Source organism: Crinia signifera, chromosome 1 (genome assembly GCF_055691185.1).
Source record: "Crinia signifera chromosome 1, ASM5569118v1, whole genome shotgun sequence".
NCBI classification, from domain to species: domain Eukaryota; kingdom Metazoa; phylum Chordata; class Amphibia; order Anura; family Myobatrachidae; genus Crinia; species Crinia signifera.
In genome coordinates this window covers 414,445,042-414,451,041 of record NC_139217.1, presented here as the reverse complement: position 1 = coordinate 414,451,041, position 6,000 = coordinate 414,445,042, and positions in this window count along the sequence as shown.

Sequence of the window (6,000 nt, the reverse complement as noted above, 5' to 3'; positions counted from 1 at the left end):
CTACATTGAAAGAGAGAAAAATAAAAACTTGAGTCTGATCAAAATTACGACATAACACTAGAACCTTGACAGACATAAGTCATTTTAGACATTGGTGACCCTACAACTAAAACCAAAAAAAACCTTGATGACACATGAAATATTGGACAAGCAAAATACAAAGAATAAATGAGATAAGTAACCGAGTAAACCATGACATATTACAAATAATAAACAACATTCCCAAAATATACCAGGAGCAGCAAGACAGTACAACATCAATCACCATGGTACAGGCCCAAAAACACAACTAATCACTAAAAAAATGCATTACTATACAAATATGATAAATAACCCAAACAATACCTTTAAATATTGCTGGTGTAGGACTCTGAAAATAGCTTTGCAAGTCTCAGGAATTATGATACCCAGTGCCTGCGGTGAGATTAGTGCAGAAAATTGCAGGTCCCTTAATGACCTCCCAGTTGCCAGAAAGCGTAGGGTACACACAAGTCTTTCCTCAGGGGAGATGGCGCGTCACATTACAGTGTCCTGTTTTCTAATCAATGGACCCACCATTGCCAGTAGTTCCTGAAACATGGAATCATCCATTCTTAGGAAATTCCTATAATCCGCAGGATTATTCTCTTGCAACTGATGTAGCAAGGACATATGAGAATATCTTCCCTTATGCAACAGCCACCTCTTCACCCAGGACCTGCGAACACTTTCTCTCTTTTGCCTCTGAAGTGTTTCCAAATCCAACAGTGCACATGCCTGAATAAATAACAGTTTGGCCTTGTAGCGAAACATGTCGGCAATTTTGCAGCCAGGAGCACTACAGTTAACAAATGCAGAACTGTATTACAAAACACCAAAACAGGTAAGACCAGCACTCCAGCTGTCTGCGGAACCAATGCACAAACGTCCAACACTGCTCTGCACCATGCACTAATCCTCCGCAAAGGCTGTTTGCACAGGTGCATTTCTTTTAAAGGAAAAGACACACCCACCTTCTTAACCCTTTTATTTTTTTTTTTAAAGAAGGATGCAGATCGAAGGGATATAGAAAGTAGAACGAAATCGAAATCGAATCGATTGCACAAGTGCAAATCGAATTCCACATCGAAGGACAAATCGAAAGGTGGTGGAGGGGGGGGAATCGAATCCGGATCAACATCGAATCGAAATCGATTCGAAGTAGATGTGTGTGTACGGCCCTTGAATTGGATCCAGATTGATGGGATTGTGCCAAAATCGTTTTGGTGTGTACCCAGCATTAGTTGTCTCTACTGTATCTTAGTGATTGCAGGTGCCGACAAAGACAGGTGATTTTGTGAAATATACTTTAATAAATATGTCAATGTGAGAGTGAAACTTTGATGAAAATAATAGAACATTTAAATATTCATAATGGCAGGTCAGGACCTTAATGAATCCAAGTGTTCCCTTGTATGTTGTGGAAGGGTATAGTATTTAAATAAAGTAGAATCAAATTAAAAATATGGCTAAAAAAACCTCCCACGGTGACATGATTATTGGGTTAGTTATTGTAACATAATTTCAATACCGTGCAGAGAGAAAAGTTTTTTTCATATTTGTTTGGTATATAGGGCTCGATTCAGGCCTGATCGCTGGGCCGTGGATCTTCATAGCCCAGTGACCAGTTAGCCGCCTCCCCGTCAGAGTGAAAACCTGCCCCTGTGCATGGCTGTGAACGTGATTGCAGCCATGTGAATGGGGGGGGAGCCTTTCGCAATCACTCACCATCTAATAGATTCCGCCCCCCCCTTGTGTTTATCAGCCACTTAGCTAAATACATACTTGGTGCTGCGATGCAGGAGAGGAGATCAAAGCCGGAGCTGATGTCATCGGTCCTCCATTTAAAATGCCTGGGATCCGCCTGTGTTTTCCTCAACACTCCCAGAAATCGGCTGGGTGTGGCGGCCCCTAGACGCTGTCCAGCTTTCAATCATCTTGCAAACGGACAGTGATGAAAAGCCATCCTTGGCTTTGTTCATAAGATGGCTTTGCACATGCGCACTATGAAGCATGCATGTGCACGGTCATTTGATGATCGACAGGGCTGCCAATTTGAGATTTTTTCTAAATACAGATTTGGACTTTTTTAATAAGCCTTAAAGAAATAGTTAACCCTTATATATTTTACTTGAAATTTCCAATGTAAAAAATAAAATATGGGTTTAGAAAATTGTAAATTTTGGTCTAATTTTTGTTCATTATTTGCATTTAAGAGCTTTGGTGTGTAAGGGATACAGTATGCTGGTCATTTGCATTCTAAAAGCAGCGTATATACATAGATTAAATGTATTTAGGATGAACCCACACTTTTAAAAGATGCACCAGTTTTGACAAAGAGCTCTATTTTTATCTACAATAAAATTACATACATACTTTTTAATGCATGGCATTGGATTGTTACACAGGATAATCAAGTTCATCCAAGGTACTAATAAACGTATAAGGCCAAAATCAATGTATATTATAGGGTTACCACCACCCGTCATGGATTACTCCGGACAGTCCGGTAATTAAGACCGGAGGGGTGGCATTCCCGGATTATACAATGTCTGGAAATAGGCAGCTGCCTATTCCCAGACATTATTAGTACACAAGGGGATTGTTACTCTGCAAAAGCAGCAGAATTAGTCAAATAAACCGGAATTTTTAAAGAAAAAGAGGATATATTTATGTCGCTGTGGAAACCCCATCCATGCTTAAAATATGTGGAAAATATATCATATCTGGTGGTGCTCCCTTATAGTGTGTACACACGGTACAATATGCCTCCCGATGTTGACGATATAGTCAACATCATGTCGGCATCGCATGCAGATCGCACGCAGATCACAAAGGTTTTAACCCTTCCGATCTGCTTGCAATCCCGATGCGCGTTCACGTATCGCAAGGCAGATAGTCTTGGCTGCCTTGACTATATAGTGCAGATCTGCACTATATAGTCAAAATTGTACCATTACATGCATGCCGTGCGATGCGAGTCCCGATGCGATCTGATCACACGGCATATCCTACCGTGTGTACACACTATTAGAGTTTAAATTACATATGAAAAAGTGGAAACAAAGAAACAAAATATACATTGTATAGTCTGGGAACACCACCCCTCCATACTCTGGACGCCGGTCTTAATTACCGGACTGTCCGGAATAGTCCCGGATGGTTGGTAACCCTAGTGTATTACAATCTTAAAATATTGCTGAGCTTACTGTATATGGCACATACCTAAACCAAAGGGATCTTCTTCTATAGTATATACAACAGTATGTGTATGTGTGGAAGATTATGGTGATGTGTTGCATCTACTGTAAGCCCTCTATGAAAATGACAAAAAGACTACTAGAACCAAAAATAGCACATTTAGGACTGAGAGGTACTTTCCATGTCCACAATAAAGTCCAAGAATACATTTCTTATAGAGGTCTATTCACTGCAATGTAATGGTAACTCCCAGCTATTTATGGAGCACCATCCTGAAATAACAACTGTATCAATTTACCATAGATGTGACACCTCTGGTGAAGTGCACACATTTAGTGGAAGCAACAAAGTGGGCGGAACCATCATATACTAATGTTTTTGTGATAATTGGTTTGCCTATATAGTGACTGTCTATAGTGTATATGAAACAGAACTTTTTGATTTTATTCTTTTTGACCACAGTCTATTACTATATTGTTGTATTGTCTTTATTCATGTTGACTGATTTCACTTTATCAGTTATACTGTATAGTGACGAATTAATAATTATACACAATTAGTCATTTCAAATCTGGAATGTAAAATCTCAAAATAAATGGGTCAAGTCCTAAGTGAGTGCGTTATTGGTCTAGCACTAGAAGCCATTTTCATGTGTGTGAGTTTTCTAGATACCTGACCTACACCTCTCTGTGACCACTGGGAAAGAGGCTTGCACATTGAAATGTAGTGGAGAATGCTGCCTGAAGCAACCCTACAGATGTTTGTTCTCATGTTGTCTTCTGTTATTATAGGAGTATAATTCTGACATGACACCAGAATGAATAGCATGCAGTAGTAGCAAGCCTCATTCCCTTGAGAGCAAATCTCCTCATAGTGACCTGTCATGTTCTGATCTGACACAAAGAGCTGTACTCTTCCAAATCAGATATGTATAAATAATGTTGATGCTTTCCTTGAGATCGGACTGAGAGAACCTCTTGGAGCAAAACACATTTGAAAGTGAAGGAACAGTAGCTGTAACAACTTTTACAGGTTTTACTGCACCTGACATGGGGCCTTATTCTGGTTCACTCTTAGAGGCAAATTCCTTCTCAAATGGACAAAACCATGTGCACTGCAGGGGGGCAGATGTAACACGTGCAGATAGAATTAGATTTGGGTGAGTTATTTCATTTCTGTGCAGGGAAAATACTGATTGCTTTATTTTTACACTGCAATATAGATCTCGCTTTGAAGTAAAACCGCACCCAAATCTAATTCTCTCTGCACAAGTTACATCTGCCCCACCTGCAGTGCACATGGTTTTGTCCATTTGAGAAGGAATTTGCCTCTAAGAGTGAACCGGAATAAGGCCCAGGGGCTGGCTGGCAACTTTTAGCCTGGGGGAAAGTCCAGAGCACTGGCCCATAAGTAACAGTGCATCGTTAAATTTAGGTTTTTCCTTTTTAAAATATGTATTAATAAAAAAAAACATAATAGGACACCACAGGCTGCTCCCCTTGTATAATAATAGGACACCACAGGCTGCTCCCCTGTATAATAATAGCACCCCACAGGCTGCTCCCCCTGTATAATATCAGGACCCCAACAGGCTACTCCCCCTGTCTTATAATAATAACAGGACACCACAGGCTGCTCCCCTGTATAATAATAGGACCCCCCACAGGCTGCTCCACCTGTATAATAAAAGTACACCACAGGCTGCTCCCCCTGTATAATAACAGGACATAACAGGCTGCTCCCCCTGTGTAATAATAATAACAGGACCCCCACAGGCTGCTTTCCCTGTATAATAATAATAATAATAACGTGACTCCCACAGGCTGCTTCCCCTGTATAATAATAATAACGGGACTTCCACAGGCTGCTCCCCCTGTGTAATAATAATAACAGGACCCCCACAGGCTGCTTCCCCTGTATAATAATAATAACGGGACTCCCACAGGCTGCTCCCCCTGAATAATAATAATAAAAAAGGGACCCCCACAGGCTGCTCCCCCTGTATAATAATAATAATGGGACCCCCACAGGCTGCTCCCCCTGTATAACAGTAATGGAACCCCCACAGGCTGCTCATCCTGCATAATAATAATGGGACCCCCACAGGCTGTCCCCCTGTTTAATAATGACGGGACCCCCACAGGCTGCTCCCCCTTATAATAATAACTGGACTCCCACAGGCTGCTCCCCCTGTATAATAACTGGACCCCACAGGCTGCTTCGCCTGTACAGTCCCCTCTTACCGTATCTGGACACCGGACCGAGGCAGGCTGCAGCACGGGGAAATACTGTAGGTGGAAGTGGAACTCACAGGCCAGAAGGAAAGTAGAACACACAGTCTCTGTAGTGGCCTCCTGCACTAGACATATCCTCAGTGCAGGAGGCTGGCGGCCATGTTTCTGGAGACCAGTCGGAGACTGGTCAGCCATGGCTGCAGCAGCAGCCTAAGAGCAAATGCAGCCCTCACATAAATCGATTGAGTGGCCCGGGGGGCACATGGCACCCTGCCCCCCCGGTCCAGCTCGCCCATGATAAGGCCCATGTTGAGGTTTCTATGACATTTTCATTTGAAATTTTAATGGGGACCAAAATAAAAAAAATGGCTGTTTTTTAATTGTTTCTTATGAGTCAGTATCGGTTTACCACAAGCATTTTGGATAAGGGCTTTTTTGGGATTTTGGCATATATATATTTTTCCATACTTACCTGGTCCCCTGGTGGTGCTTCGATGGTCCCCTGACGTCATCGGCGGCCTAAGGGATGCTCTTCCGCAGCATCTCC